This window comes from Vicia villosa, linkage group LG6, assembly GCF_029867415.1.
Source record: "Vicia villosa cultivar HV-30 ecotype Madison, WI linkage group LG6, Vvil1.0, whole genome shotgun sequence".
NCBI lineage: Eukaryota > Viridiplantae > Streptophyta > Magnoliopsida > Fabales > Fabaceae > Vicia > Vicia villosa.
The window spans coordinates 21,952,706-21,969,929 of NC_081185.1; the positions used below are offsets into that span (position 1 = coordinate 21,952,706).

At 34.6% G+C, this 17,224-nt stretch overlaps 1 long non-coding RNA gene across 9 annotated transcripts; it reads left to right on the forward strand.

Annotated features, from left to right (window-relative positions):
• Positions 1-466: 466 nt before the first annotated feature.
• On the forward strand, positions 467-10,507 carry LOC131608977 (uncharacterized). Of its 9 annotated transcripts, none has more exons than XR_009285907.1 (7): positions 467-1,662; positions 1,850-1,923; positions 2,126-2,184; positions 2,383-2,465; positions 2,572-3,463; positions 3,648-3,749; positions 3,876-10,507. It is a non-coding gene; the product is annotated as an uncharacterized LOC131608977 (long non-coding RNA). The 9 variants fall into 9 exon arrangements; XR_009285910.1 differs by having other exon boundaries at positions 4,395-10,507; XR_009285909.1 differs by having other exon boundaries at positions 2,572-3,245; positions 3,332-3,463; positions 3,648-10,507.
• Positions 10,508-17,224: the final 6,717 nt, after the last annotated feature.

The following is a 17,224-nucleotide window of genomic DNA, read 5'->3' on the forward strand; positions in this document are numbered from 1 at the left end:
TTTTTGAATATTAATAAAAAATAATTAACTAATATCTTTTTGTGTTTTTGAAATTTTAAAAGAAAAAAAAAATTAATCTAAAAATATCTTTGTATTTTAAGAGAGAAACATTTTTTGTGAGTTTTTTTTAATATCAAAAGAGAACAAAAATAAACCAATTCTAAAATAAATATTTTTTGTTAGTTTTATGATATATTAACCTCCTTGAATCTAAAGCTAAAATTGATAGAAATCCTACCATCTACAAACAAATTCTCATAAGGATAAAGTTCTAAGAACTAATTAAAACAAACAAAAATTCAATGAAATGTATAACTACATAAAAGCCAAAAACGTGTCCTCTATGTATACTATGACTTTTCCAACTTTTTAATGATCAAATAATCCAATGACACGTGTCCGACAATTTTTGAAAGAAAAAAAAATTGAAACAAAAGTCACAGGCGTTAACATTCAGTGAACAAAATTAAAACTTTCATCTTCCTCACTATACAATATCCCCATCTTTTCCTTTTTCTTTTCTTAATCAAATAACAAACACCATAACAACACAAGACAAAAGAAAGCAATATGAGATGAATAAAAAGCTAACCCATGGTGGTTGATTCGTCGGTATCGGCGCGGATGTGCAGATCGGAGGGAGGTCGTGATGTTGGTAGTTGTGTATTGCTGGAGGCGTGCGGCTTGGCCTTTGCCGGTGCTGCTCCTTGCGGCCGGTGGCGGTGAACAGGCGGTGTCGCGGTGGTAGTTTTGCTGTTGCGATTTGGAGGGTAGCTCGTGGTAGTGCGGTTGATGGAACATTCGTGGTTGCCGGCATCGCACGGTTGTAGCATGATTGGAGATGGTGTGTAGTCGGAGCCTTATTCTGTCTTCTTTTCTTTTTTCTGCGAAAACAAACTGTAAAAAAAAACAAAAAAAAACAAAGTAATTTATATGCAATTTTTGGATCTTGGATTTTGTGGAAATCTATCTATAATATAAGAAAATTTACTGTTCTGGATATCACTAAAATACCCTTTGATTATCTTAGTCTAAATTATTAATTTTGGGGCAAAAAATGTCTTTTGCTGTTTCTTCCAACCAAAAAGATTTTTTCTAATAATTCTATTTACTTTTCGCAACCCATTCTCCCAAAAGACTGATTTTTTTCTGAACCAAAACCTACTTTGCAAAACACACGCAAAGTCTCTTCTCTCTCATCCGAACCCTCCTCTCTATTCACATTTTTTTTTTGAACTTGTCCCATCCTCTTCTTTCTTCATGATTTCAAAATGGCCAGTATCAAAATCTTTACCCCTCTCTCATTTTTCATTCATCTTCTTTACCACCTATGACCCATGCTTTCTCTTTCACTCCGTCAACTCTCTCACTTTCTCTTTTCACTGATTATCTCTCCTCTCAAATATCTATTTCTTCTGTTATTTTTGTTGATTAAGGTAAACTTTGTGTCTTTGTTCTTTCCTCTTTTACGTCGTTTTCTTCATTATCTCCTCTCTGACCTAACGGTATTTCCGTCAAAACTGTGAAATCGCATTGGAGAAGGTGTATTTGAAGTGTAAACAGACGGTGGTGTTACGGTTATGCGTCTGGATTCACGGTGACTATGTGCGCTGATGATGAGGGCGACGGGAGTGAAGATGGCAAAGATTTCATATTTTTCAAGTAATTTCATATGCTTTGTTATTTATTTTTCAAGAAATTTCTTTGATTCTCTACTGAAAAATGGTTTGACGTTTTATAAACTTAATTTGGTTTCAGTTTTCCTTCTTCCAGATGATGTTTGATGTTTGTAAACTTTTTTTTTCATTTTCATGGGTTGATAGTTATGGTTTTGGTATTATTTTTGCAGATCTAATTTCAAGTTTTTCGTGAGGATGTGTTCAAGAGTTATGTTGATACATCAATAACAAATCAACAAGGAAGGTTGATATTTCTTTAGTTGGTAATTTTTCATGTTGGTTTTGTTTATGTACCTTATTTGCCTTCTCTGGGAGTTGTAGTAAGGATGATGAAGACTACCATTTGGATGGATAATCAATCCACGTTATATAGTGAAGCATTATCTCTTGATTAAAAGACTAACTGAAATATAAATGTTTTAAACATTTTTTCCTTCTATTTATAGGTGTGAATGAAGGTCCACACATGTATTATTGTATGACTCGAAAAGAGAAAAAGTCACAGGTATTGATAAATAGTATAACTGAGTTGGTGTAATGTTGTGTGTGTATGCATTATGATAGATTCTGGATTAATTCATTATCGTCTCACAAATAAGTTTATGAGCTATGCAAAGTCTCCCTTATGTATAGAGGAGATGCAAAAGATCGATCCTTTCACATTCAGAATGATCACTTTCATAGCATTTAAATCTTTTTACAGACATGAAGAACCAAGTTTCATAGCATGGGACTGTCTGGATCAACTAGCAGAATCTTTTTGCCCAGACTAAGTTAGCTTATTAGGTAAACAATATTTCTCATTAGAAATCAAATAATTTTTCACCGATGACTTTGGTTGTAGTGATTATATCAAGTGTGAACTATACTGCATTTGAAATTGAATATGCAGGTTGTTGGTCCAACCAAGTTGAATGTTTTTGGGATTGTAAATAATGAACAAGGTTATAAAGGGATTTGTGATTTTCTTTCAATACCTTACAAAGATGGCGGCGTTAGAGGTCTCAATAAGAGAGTATGTATGTGTTAAAATATGCTTGTGTCTGATATTCGTAATTTGATTGTATTTTACAGTTAATCATCTATCAAGTGTTGTTGCCAAAAGCATTGTACTTATGAGATTTGAAAAGCGTAAGTTTTGAATTTGATTTTCTTTCCAGGTATGCATAAACAATTTTTTAGGATGAAAGCAAGAACAAAATGATGGAAGCTAAGGAACTTTTTGAATAGATCCTGAAGCAACCATATTTTGAAGTTTTATACTATTTTGATATTTAACATTTGTTCCTTTATTTTCTTGACAGAAAATGTCCTTCATGTTATTTTTAAACAAGTTTGACATATTTGAGAAGAATAAAACTTATAGTGCATATCTATATTGGTTCATGTATTTATGTTTTAACAATCGGTTAGCATCCGACAGGATATTTATGCATCATTTGTGGATCAAGTTGGCAGAACTACCTTTGTCTGGCGGTAGCTGAGTCCTATTGTATTAATCTCGGTGTTGGGCATTTGAAAAAACTATGGCAAAGTCGAAATCATTTTCTGTTATTATACGGTGATGTGCGGGAAGGTGGAATTTTCAGTATTTCTTTTTCTGGTGAAGTTGTTCTAACTATAAAATTCAGTTTCTCTCTATTTTGATTTAGGCGAATGCAATCGGGTGCAGCAGCTCTAATGAGGAAAGTTGAAAAATTGAAACTATTGTGATTGTTCGATATCATACATTGGAATTTAAATTCTACAATATGCATGGTGAAGTGGATTGTGTTGGGGACAAGGTTGGTGACACTTATTCTTAGTGTCTATGTAATTTTCCTCTGAAACTTATTCTTAGAGTGGCGGTCCAGGTGCTTGGGTGCGATATGCGCGATCGTTTTCCCTCAGTCTTGGTTGTAGGTTGTGTTACTGTTGTATTATTTGTCTTTCAATTTTTTGGTTTTTTGATGAACTTTGTTTTTGCAGTTTTGGTACTCCTCAGGGGAAGCCAAAGTATATACCATGGAATGATGATTTGTTTGAGTCCATAATGCAGATATATAAAACCTCTTTTTCTTTTAGGAACAGGTATTAATTTTCATTTCATTTCTAATATTTGTTGGTTGAATATCTATTATGTTTAGGGACAAAATTATATACAAATTGAATACATAACTATCTTTATTTGTTGGTTAAATACATTTTTACGATTAGGTGTGTCGTTGTATCTTCAAAATTTGCACATAGCATTGTTCATGCTTTCAGACCCTTTGAACAAGTTTGGGAAGAGCTTTGTAATGATATAAGAGAAGGTGTTCTTTCTAGCAGAGTCATGGTTCCGTCTATTCATACAGCTTTGTAGAAATTGCTCAAACCGAATGCAGAGTTAGCAAACGTAATTCATAAGAAATGTTCGGGATTAATTCTTTTGTAATTTGGTTTTTTGGCATTTTATAAGAAAATTGGTTCTTAATGCCAACCAATTTAAGCTTGACAGTGATGTTGTGGATTGAGAAAATGGACTTAAGAATCATGAACTACAAGCATAGAATTTACACTTTCATTGTTAATATGAAAAAGGCAAGAGTCTCTGATGTGGCATACTTACTGATTCTGTTAAATATCTTGACGGGAGCTGAATATTTACAATCTCTGTATAAAACAACTCAGACGTGTATATTGAAGATCAATTTATGGTTATATAATCATAGTTTCTTCTATTTCAAGTTGCAGAGTATGGCAATCTGAATCTTGTGTAGCAAGCAAACTGAGGTTTCTAAACTTGGAAACAGTGGCAAATTCCAAATGAAGGGAAATTCAAGGACTAACATCAAAGATGTCCTAAAGTTGCATATCTCAGGGGGAGTAAAAGAGTATGAAGATCAGCAAAGACAATGTTTTTCGCTTCTATCCATTTGCAAAGTCTTTTCAAATACTAATCTTGAAGAAAGAAGAACAAAGTCACACAAAAACCTCAGAACATAACTCAAATCATGTTTATTCTCAAAAGACCAGCAAAGAATATTCTTTGCATTATCATCTGACGACATGAATTGATGGTGTGTATCACTTGTTCTGATCTAAGTGCATGATCCAACCTATGCACAATTCCGCCTGGTGTAGTTCGTTCTCAAATAACATTTCTTGATGAAGACTTTGGTTAAAATCCAGGTATGTTGTTTAAATTGCTCAGATTTATAGAGTCTTTTCGTTTGAGTTAAGTCTTGTTTGAGTCCCTCATGTTCTTCTTTCGGATATGAGAAGTTTCTAGAGTCTAGGTTATGATTGTCTACTTGAGTCAATCATAGGGTTTAAGGGTAGTGTTCAGGCATTGTTAAGTCTGAGGTCATTCTTTACAACTGATTGGTAAAGAATAAAGAGTCTTGTTTCGAGTCGTGAACACAAATCGTTTCTTGTGTTCCAAGTCCTCTATAGAGAAAGTGTTATCTCTATGGATAGTCAGAGTTAGTTTGAGTTCAGATGAACTTGTGTCTTAAGTGGTACTAACATCACAAGGTACGTATTTCCTGGAAGAAGGACTGGGAATATACATTAGAAGTTTGAAAAAGCAACATTATTGTCTAAAGTGACAATTCAGACATAATGTGGATTAGAATGGGCAGGTTCTGATCTGGATGTTAGTAATATGTTCTGGAAATACATAATTACTTTCATGATGAAGACTTCACTTAGTGAAGATGACTATGAAGACAAAAGTTCTATGATCGGATCAACGCATCTAAGGATAAAGGAGAATCACTTCTGTTCAAGGAGTATGTTAATCAATGTGTGAGATTGAAAAACACCTTATCAAGAAGGATTTCGAAGTGTCTTAAGCAGACCATGATCTGATTCAAACATGGTAAGGTTATGCTCAACAAAATTCAAGGAGTGGCAGTTCTGTTTGTTGAGATTGTGGCAACCTCTCTCTGTGTGTGCTTCTAGTATCAAGAGGTCATCTGTTGATCATTTCTGAAGGAGATAAGTTCTTAGGCAAGGGTCTATTAAAAAAAGAGAGATGAAACTTGTGGAGAATACTAGTAGTACAAATATCAGACACAATGTTATGACATTCTACTTCTCGTGTAAGTATTTAGTGTAAGGAACAAATTTTCTATAGTGAATGTGTTCAGCAGAATTGTTGAACAGAGGGTGCGGCTCTTGAAGATATGAAGATGAGTCTTATATTTTCCATTCATCATTTCAAGTTTATTCCATTGGGAAAGCTCAAACTATCTCAGATATGGGGAGTAACTTCTTTTGTCAAGAAAAGTTTCTTGGTTAAAAATACTTTTACATCATGAAGTAAATGTGATACTTTTGTCAGTTATTTATGAATGGTTCAAGCTAACTATGTGCAACTGGTAACCACTATTGCTTATCTACACTAATGAGGTAGCTGTGTGTCTAACAGTCTCAAGGTGTCCAGAACGTTAGAAGTCTTTGTCTATGACTAGTGAGTAAGTAGGGAGTCTGTTAATTGGTCCAAATGATGCTCTGTCTTAATCTTTTACGGAATCTTGGGCTATGTGCTTGAAGGAAAGACAAGTGACAATGTCTAACATAATGTCATGACATGTTTAAAGACATTGAATCCTCAAAGTCAAACAAGGAAGTCTGACTTGAAGTTTATCTACACATCAATGGTCGGTGTAAAGTACAATCAATGACTATGCATGCACTGGTAATTCAAGATAACTCCTATCAGAAAAACAGTCAAAAACTGCTTTGGAAAGAGTAATAGCTTTTGGAACTGTTTCCTAATTAACCGTTTGACCATTGAACAAGACCAAAGACCATCGTTATTTCCTATAATCTCCATTTGCTATATAATAGCATCTCCATGAATTACAGATATCAAACTCTCTATAAATGTCATTCGTGTGCATTCTTGTGAGTCGAGTCTGGGTTTGGTATTGTGATGGGTTGCTATACCAAAACCTCCTCAGAAAAAGAAAAACATGGGTTGGGGATGTTGATGGTCTCTACCATGGGTTTTTCTGCAATAACAACAAAGATGTTCCACTATATACAACCTTCAGTATAGAAATCATTTTTGTTGTGATTTGTGATCTGAGTTATGAACACAAATTGTGATTTGTGTTCTGACTTACAAGGAATAACGGCAAGAATCCAGTCTTGGTTCCCTTGAGAACTCGAGCTAGGAGTGGATTTCTTGACACAGACAAAAAGTGTCTCCCAGGATTAGCCGTTATATTCAATTGCAATGTATGACACAGTGTCGATCTTTGTCATATTATGGCTAAAAAGGGGGAAAGATACTGATGCTGATTTTGCTACTGAAAGCAAACATGACCAAGTCCTTGTTGTCTATAAAGTTGAAGTTGCTGCTGACTGTTACAAGAATAGTTTTAGCCAAAATAAGCCAAAAGGGGAGATTGTTGATGCTCTGTCTGTTCTTTATTATTGTCTAATGTTTGGCTAAAACATATATAGCAGCAAATGGTCAAAATATGAATCTTGCAAGTTTAAAAAGAACACAAAAGGTATAAGCAGATGTTAGATGGAATGTCATGACATCAACTCATGACATCGCGCCTGCAAAACTGGAAGAAAGATTCAGTTTGTACTTAACAGATACAGGATATTCGCAGAATATTTTGTAATCCTATGTGGCGCATATTTAAAGGTCAAAAGAATAATTGAAGAATCAGATCAGAAGATTGAAGATTCAGGAAGAATCAGATCAGAAGATTGAAGATTCAGCAGTTTCTAATTTAGGAGATAAATTAGGAAACTCATGATTAAAAGACCTTATTTGTAGCAGAATATTTCTGCATATTTGTAACAGCAATGAGTGTTGCGATTTGTAAGCCCAAATCCAGTTTGGATCAGGTTATAAATAGGAAACTTTGTAACCTAGTTTGATATAGAAAACCTTGTTTTTAACGATGTAGTCATTAGGGTTTCTATAGGTAGACCACCCACGTTGTGGGATGGCTGCCATGTTCTTCTCGAAACCTGTAGGTTAAAGAAGTGATTGTCCTCACTCGAAACCTGTAGGTAAGAGTTGAGTATTGTAAACTTGATTGAAGTTGTGAAGCAAGATCAAGTATGTGTTCATTGTTAATTATGTAAATAGCTGTTACAGGGTTGTAACAGTTAGGTATCACTAGGGAGTGAGCAAAGGTTCTCTTGTCTTGGATGGAGTTCTGAGATAAAGGTTGCATTGGGTAGTGACTAGGTAAACCAGAGGTTGTTTATCTGTAAACCAGAGGTTGTTTACATAAAATAGTACTAGTGATAGTGAAATCTTCTTCCTGGCTTGGTAGCCCCCGGAGTAGGTAGTTAGACCGAATTGGGTTAACAATTAACTGTGTTATTTATCTTCTGCATTATTTGTTCAGTTATGAATGTTATGACTTTGTTTATAACATCAGGTTCAGAAGTGTTAGTTGTTCCTAAACAGAACCATGTAAAAATTATAATCTGGTTATGTCTACTGAACATGTGTGATCCCAGGTCTCATTGACTTCTTTTTGAAGTAATTAATTAATGAAGGATCCTCCTATTCTGCTTATGCTACATTAATAACAGATCAGATGTCTTGACATCGGGATTGACATCCGAGTCTGTCACACCAGAATTTTCAATAAGAAATTCAAAAACATTTCTGAACCCTAAAGTAGCAGTGAAATTGGTGAGACTAAAGTCATGGTAAAGACTTAGCTCATTCGTTTAAAACAGAGTTGCCACCGCGCTTTATTGTTTCCAAAAGGAATGAGAGAAAGAGCGATTAAAACACAAAGAAGTTTTTAAAATCAAAACTTATTAACTTATTAGAGATTTGGGTAAGGGGGTTTGTTATACAAGGGGAAGGTTTTAAGCACCCCTCATATCCATGGTATCCCATGGGAACCTCTTTGAAAATGTTATTGTTTTTGTGCACATTCATTTGAAAAGCATATGTGAAATTTGTTTAAAAAGAGTGTGGCGATGGGAAAAGAACTTTTTGAAAGTGAGCTCGATAAGACATCGCATCTTAGGCCTACATACCCCTTTTAAAGAAAAGGGAAGTCATAGCTTTTGTAGTTCCTCATAAAAAGGAAAATAAAAGGAGGGCCAAAGTGGCCAAAATATTTTTGGTTGTTGAGCTTTAACAATATTCAACGGGTTTTTAAAAGGGGACCAAGCTTTAACAATACAAGGTCAATGGACTAATAGTAGTTTCACCGGGAATAATTCTTCTATTAGTACCAAAGTTTTAAAACAAAGGGTTGGTTGAGCTTTAACAATACAAAACCAATAAAAAGGGACTAAGATTTAACAATATAAGGTCAATGGACTAAGAGTAGTTTCACCGGGAATAATTCTCCTCTTAGTGCCAAGGTTTCAAAACAAAAGGTTGGTTGAGCTTTAACAATACAAAACCAAGGATGCGTTTAAAAAGGTTGAGCTTTAACAATACAAAACCATTTTAACAAGTGAAAAGCTTTAACAATACTTGAACACAGAGTAAAAGAGATTTGGAAAAGAGTTTGAGTATCTTGACAATTTTAGTCAATACCATTCTCATTCTTTTGGATTTTCAACAAACAACTTAAGCAATCAATCAATGGATACCTCAGGTGTGTGTGATAACATGTGTCACAAAAGACAAACAAGTAAGTATGGTAATCATCGATGATAATGAGCAAGGATATTTATACCTTTGTATTAATTCATGTATGAATGAATGATGGATATGAATCTCATGTATATGGTTAGATAAACAAGATATATACAAAGATAATATATATATATATATATATATATATATATATATATATATATATATATATATATATATAGTGGATACAAGTACAAAAACACAAGGATGGAAATCAACAAGTATATGTACAAGTACAAAAGACAATGATCTAGATAAACAAGTCCATTTAACTTGAATAACAAAGATCAAGCTATTTTTTGAATTAGGGTTTTGAAATCAACACCTAAACCTAATTAATTTTTTAATGATTAAATACCAAATTCTAAAGGAGAATTGGTCTAAGGGTACATGAGAAAGTCAATGACACATTATCCTAACCCTAAAAATATATTCACAAAAATACACAAGGTTGATTTGAAGAAAATATTCAAAAGAAACAAATTTTTGTTGATTTTTTAACACTTAAAAAGACATATTTTTTATTAATTTTTTAATGATGAAATAATAAATATTTTTGGATTTTTTTAATCATAACATGAAAATATACAAGTTAAATAAGTAACATAAAAAAATCAAACCAAAATAATTAATTTTTCTATTTTAAAATGATTTTCAAAGTTTAATAAAAAAGTGAAGAAAATAAGTTGTAAAAAGAAAGGATTGGCCCATAGAGGTTTGAACCCACGCCTCTTGCTTTGCAGGTCAAAAGATTGACCACTGGGCCATGCGCTTGGCCCAATCAAAGGATGCGTTTAGTCCAATACAAGGCAACACAAACTTGGAAAATATGAAAAAAAATAAAATGGAAAAGGTCGGGGGCGAGGGGAATTCGAACCCCAGACCTAGAGGACGCGCGCAATACACACACTAAACCAATTGAGCTAAAACGATGTAGTCGTTCATAACATGCCTCTATCTCATTTTATTTTAAACTCTCATTTTAAAACTGAAGAATGGCACCAAGGCCATCTTCATCTTCTTCGTGAGACCAACAAGATCAACCATGGCTGGAACTTCAAACTTTCCTAAATCTTAATCAAATTCAACAAAATAAAAGTGCATTCTGATCCATTTTTGAACACGAATTTAACCACATGATTAACAATAATTAATTCATACTCAAACTCATGAATTTCTGGAAACAACGTATGAATCCTAATTTTTTAAATTTCAATTAAATGATGGATATGAACAATTAAACCCTAAAATCTTAGGGCTTTCACTCCTTACATCTTGCTGAGTAGATTGATAACAAGTTTTGTTCAGAATGATGCCTAAATGAGTAAGCTCAAGTTCAGGTTCCTTACCTCTGAAAATGGAGGTCGTGACCTTGCTAAGTGCCACAATGATCTGGAAAGCTTCAGTGACCTCCAAGGAGTGTGTTGGAATGCTTAGAATACTTTGAGAACCTCTGCAATTCCAAACCTGATAGTACCTACAAGGTGAAAAATTTGAAGTGCAACAATGGATTCCAAGTGCTACATATGTTAGTGAATGATCTGGAGAGCTTCTATATGATATAAAGAAGGTGTTTGAATGATAAATTTGGCTAGTGAGCTTATGGAATGAAGTTTTCCCTCACGTTCAATTCATAAAGACCATCACAGAATTCCTAAATTTCCCAGCATATCTTAACCAAAACCTATCATTCACAAAAAATCACTCAAATCCTCCACATTCTCATTACTGCCTCACCACAAACCACCACCATTTTCAACGACCTCACTCCCAAGTCAACCTCAACCTAGAAATAACAACAAAAAGAAGAAATACCCCTCCAACCTCACAACCTGCTCACAACAGTTTGGAAAAACAATAACACACACAATTAAGAAGAAGAATCAAGGCAACTTTCACTTTTTTGCTTTTCTTTTTTAGTTTTATATTAGAACCACCTTCATTTTGAAAACCCTTTCCTTCCATCTTCAATAATGGAACTGCAAAATGAATCGCAAGATACACCACTTTCAAACTCATATCAACACAACCGAACGCGCTCTCCATCATCTTCAACAACACAAACATAATGTTACAACATTTCATCAAGATCGAATTACCTTCTACGCCAAAGCAAAACCGACGAAAGCAACTTCACATCCTGCAACTGAAGCCGCTCCTTCATTCTTCAATTTCGCAACTTCTCGTCACAACAGAGTCATCGCACCAATTCGCGACAAACTCAAATCTGCAAAACATGAGAGATGAGAGTGAAGAAGAAGGTTGTTGAAGACGGCTGAGAGAGGAGACGGGAGGAGCGGAGGACGCGTGAGAGTGACTCAGAAGTCGAAACAGAGAGAATTGATCGGAGGGAGTCACCGCCGTTTGTTTCGATCAAAGGAGGGGAATAGTTGATTTGATCGGAGGAGGAGAAAAGTTGATCTCCTTGTACGTATGGGAAATTTAGGGATTTTGTGCTGGTCCCTATATGAATTGAATGTGAGGGCAAAATGGTCCAAGCAAAATTGACAAAACACATGTGGCATTTAAAAAAAGGTAAATTCTTTGGTACCCATGTATTCAAGTTGGGTACCGGTACCTTTAGTATAAACTATTATTAAATGTTAATTTATTTTAAAATAAATTAAAATAAATAAGTGACATGGCATGAAATTATAGCATTTGATTGGTTGAGGGTACCAGTACTCATCTAAACTCAAGGGTACCGGAGTGTTCACCTTAAAAAAAATAGAAAAAATAGAAAAACATTGACACATCAGCACTTTGGGTGACTTGGCTTGGAAAAGGTTTAAAGAGTGACTTTTTCCAAATTTTAGGGTAATCTACGTGACTTTTTTTTACAGGGGTTTTTTGTAATGACCCCATATGGCAGGGGGCAAAATAGCTATTAACTCTATTCTAATTAAATTAAATTATTATATTATAACAGACAAATTTCAATAAAAATAAAAATATAATAAATAAATAAATAAAATTAATGATTAAAAAATAACATTTTGATATACTTTAATTTTTTTTATATTCATAGTTCTTTTTATACATATTTTAGTCAAGTGACGTTAAAGCCAATAAATGTTAATGGTCAAGAAAGAAAAAAAATCAGAATGTGTATGAGCATACAGCCGCAACATAAGTTCTTTTTTTTTTTTCATGTGAATCCATCCTCTCTTCTTCATTTTTTTTTTTACTTTTTCAAAATGTATAATTTTTTATTCAGATTTACCATTGTATAAACATCTAATAGATCTTACGATATCAATTCATCTAAATTTGTGTTCTTTCAATCTCATATATGGGAACAAGTTGAAAACAAAAATAGAAAAACAGAAAATTCAAAACATGGTTTGACCTTCAAAATCGTATGAACCGCCAATTTATCTAGTTTTATAGCTTTCAGACAGTAATCTAGTTCTGAGTTTAAGTGGTATTAAGTGATCTAGTTCTCAATTTATCTGTCTAGTCCAGTCCAATTTCCATTAAGTTGGTATTAAGTGGATAAAGATTCCCTAACCCATTTAAATTGTCATAAGAGAATAAAAAAAAGACAACAAAAAATGAGACAGTAAAATCGATTTGATCAAGATTTTATTGATTACTTTCTAATTAAGTTTGGATTTTTTTCATTTCTAATTTTGTACACACTAAAAATATTTAGGCCAGCATTAGAGCTCAGACGCTGAGATAAGTGGCTGTGACAAGGAACCTGACTTGTAGAATATGGCCGAGTAGGTAAGAGCATCTTCCCTACTCTGAGCATTAACCAAGTCGGAGGGAGTATGGCCGGTTGTGACGATTACGCATGCAAAGGGACGTCTGGACCGTTACACAGAGTGTTATGCCTCTTAAAGAAGGCGATGGAGGTTACGATAGTAGTCATTATTGAGGATCTCCAAGAGTCACTACATAAAGACTGCAGTTCATCATTTAAGAGGTATAAATAAAAGCTCTCACCTGAGGGATAAGCAAGATATTCATTCTTGAGCTCACGTATACCACTATCGTGCAACTCGAACCCCTTAATCAATTCAATCACTTTCTCAGTTTACCTTATACAGTTTTTACCTTGACATATTCGCTTTCGAGAAGTATTCCCAAACATGTTTTAGAGGACTACCAACCAATTTGATATATGATTTTTCAAACCCAATACTGAATGGTAGCGCGAAAATGTATCACATATTTGACTTGATTTACATAAATTATTTCCCTATTTTATTTTAATTATGTTGTTTTATGTTGGTATTATGCTGGTATTTTAATGTGTTTCAGGAATTTAATGTTTATGAGGCTCACAGAAGAAAAGGGGTAAAAAGGAGAAGAAATGAATAAATATATATATATATATATATATATATATATATATATATAAATGGGTCCCATGCCACATATATATATATATATATATATATATATATATATATATATATATATATATATATTGTGTGTGTGTGTGTGTGTGTGTGTGTGTGTGTGTGTGTGTGTGTGTTGTGTGTGTGTGTGTGTGTGTGTGTGTGTGTGTGTGTGTGTGTGTGTGTGTGTGTGTGTGTGTGTGTGTGTGCGCGTGCGTGTGTGTGTGTGTGTGTGTGTGTGTGTGTGTGTGTGTGTGTGTGTGTGTGTGTGTGTGTGTGTGTGTAATGTGACGTATTGTCACATATATATTTGGAGACCCACGTCTCCATGAAAAGAGACGTCCGTCTCCTGCTTTTTAGGGGGGCACGTCTCCTAGTGGAGACGCCCGTCTCCCCATTTTTCTCAACTTAAGACGTCTGTCTCATGATCTATTCAAAAGGGAAGACACGTAGTACACGTTTCCAGTCTCCTCTGCGTAGTCAAGTAGTGTTCCTATAATTGCGGAGGAAAAAAGGGACCAGCTAGAACGAGCAGTTACCACAAAGAGTACTATATAAAGAACCGGATATTCACGTAAAAGGGGTTGGACCATGCTTTGTCTCAGCCACAGTTTCTTTCATCTAGTTTTCCTATTTTCAATTCCAGCATTACTTTTCCTGCATTGAAGCTTATTTCCATTTATTATTCTTTTTCTCTTTTCATAGTTTTAGGCAGATATTTATTTTCTCACAATAGTTTCTACACCGGAAACTATTGTGTAATTTTTACTGGATCTAACCTTACGTTAGATCATAGTATTTTATTTCCTTGTTTTAATTATTATTTGATCGGAGAATTTATCAAAAAACAATCCGAGCGACTTGTGGTGGAGGTTCTAGTACTTGAAGATCTAAAGATTTATTCCAGATTTATTTTATTCAGGTTTTTATTTACCGCATTTATTTCTTGTATGATTATAAATTGTGTTCAAATTAATATGCCTGAATTTATAAACCGAATCTATTATTGCATGCTTAATCCAATTAATATGTCTGGCTAATTCATTTAGATATCGGTATGTAAAGTATTCTAACCGAAGGGATCTGAAATAAGTTGGCTTAAATATGTTTTATTAAAAATCACTCGTTTCTGGTTTTGTGTTTAATTTAATATGCTAAAGTTGTAAAATCAATAGAGCGAGAGTTTGAGATTTTAGAACTGATAAAGGTTAAAATCAATAGAGCGGGAGTTTGAGATCTTTAACTGGATAGTAGACATAGAACATTAGTTTTAAGGACGGCGAAAGCGTATTAAGACTGATTAGAATTTATTTATTTTCAAAAAGTGTTTTTAAACCTGACGCGGGACAGCGAGAGCGTATGTTAGGGAATACTAGCATGATCCGAGTCAACAGAGCGAGAGTTTGAGACTAGGAGATTTAAGTAGATAACTTCTTCATGAAATGAGCTTTTTATCAATTGTGATGTTTTCAAAAAGCTTTTCTAAATCAAATGGGATGGCGAGAGCGTACATTATGAGTTAGGATGGTGGTCTAAATCAACAGAGCGAGAGTTTCAGAGGAGGACTTTTAAACAACATAGTTAATAGAGATTTTTAATTAAATAAGAACCATAGCCAATGGACCTTCGGATCACCTAAGTTAGACGAACTACATACTGATATCTGCATATTATTATATCACTTAGATTTAAGACTTTAGTTTCCCCATTTATAAACAACCCAAATATTACTAGCCTTAGCTTTACATAGTAACTTTAGATAACGGTAGATCGATTTATAGTCCCTGTGGATTCGATATCTTTTAAAACTACACGACACGACTGTGCACTTGCAGTCTCTCGACTAATAGACATGTAAAGTCGTGATCAAGTTTTTGGCGCCGTTGTCGGGGACTATTTAAGTCGATATTGTAACTCGCTGTTACACCGTAGAGACTAAGGCACTTTTTCATTAACTATTATGTATCACCCAAACTTTTTCTACAACCCCCACTCCCAATACTTCGAGGAATCACCTGAACCCTATAAATCCGATCTTGAAATACTATTGTAGAATTTTAATGCTGCACCACAAATTCATTCTCACCCAAATTACCTCTGCAACTCACAATCTCAACATTTCGAGGAACCACAAGAATCCTATAATCCAAACCTCGAAACTTTAATTGGGGATTACAATTCGACACTAGCTTATCCTTAACCGAATTCCCTCTACAATCACCAATCCCAACATTTTGAGGAACCACAAGAATTTTATAATTCCAACCAAACCTATCCTCAACCGAATTTCCTCTACGATCACCACGCCCAACATTTTGAGGAGTCACAAGATTATCATAAATCCAACCTTGAAATCTTAATGGAGGAATTCATTGAAGCACAAACTCTCTAGGCTAGAATATATGATGACGAAGCACTTTGAGGAAACACAAAATGCAACGCTAGCTCCCTTTGAAAAACCTCAAGAATCCCATAATTTTAACTTCGAAACATCAATGGAGGATTCCGACGAGACGCTAACTCACTCTAGATTAGAAGCCATGATGGAGCACTTTGTGGAGACACAAACCGTCTAAAACCAAGAGTTTATCAAACAAAGTCTTCAAAACAATGAAACCCTTAGGCAACTGACCACTATGGTTGAGTCCCCTGCGACTCACAACATGGCATTAGAGACTCAGATCTCCCAACTTGAACAAAACCTTCTAGGACCCTTCCTTGAGGAGCATGTGGATGTTGAAACAACCATTAGTGAAAAACAAATTGAAATTCCTGAGGAGAGTGATTATGAGATTGAGGAGAGTGATTATGAGATTGAGGAAAGTGATGATGTGGTTGAGAAGAGTTCTAGTGAGAAAAGAGTGGAGATTGAGAAAAATCCACCAACACAAATTGAAAGGGAGGTTGTAGAAGAGGTAGAGAAGGAAGCGCCTATTGTTATTCCTCTTCCCTATACCCCACTGATTCCTTTCCCGCAAAGTTTTATGGAAGCTAAGGTAGAATCCCAATCTAAAACGTATGTGGAGGTATTGGAAAATATCAACACGAATGCACCCTTGTTTGAAGTCTTGCATAAAAAGAGAAATTTAGAGGACCATGAAACTAAGGAGATCATTAGTGTTAAGAGGGTAAGGTTAAACTTTGAAGTGGTGGATGAAATCACTAAACCCAAACTTGAAAAGCTGATACTTAGGATAGATCCATAACCACCACCGCAAATTCAAAAGAATGAACCACCCCATAGAAGAAAGAAAAGAAAAGGTGAGGGATATGTGAGATGGCTTGATAAGTGGCCATGGAAAATGACGATTACTAAAAGTTCAACCGAGGAGTCATTCTCGAGAGAACCACCTTGAGTGCTTGCACTCTTAAGCCGTCGAGCTATCGACGTTAAATAAAGTGATGCGTGGGAGGCAACCCACGAGCTTTCTATTTAATGTTTTATTTTTATTGTTTGAACTTGCAGAAAATAAAAATATGGATCGCTTGTCACTTCTCAACCATATCTAGGCGAAAAATCTATAGACGATCGTCTCAAAGATGACCGGGTCTCCACGTACATTCCTACGAGTGTTGCTGCTGGT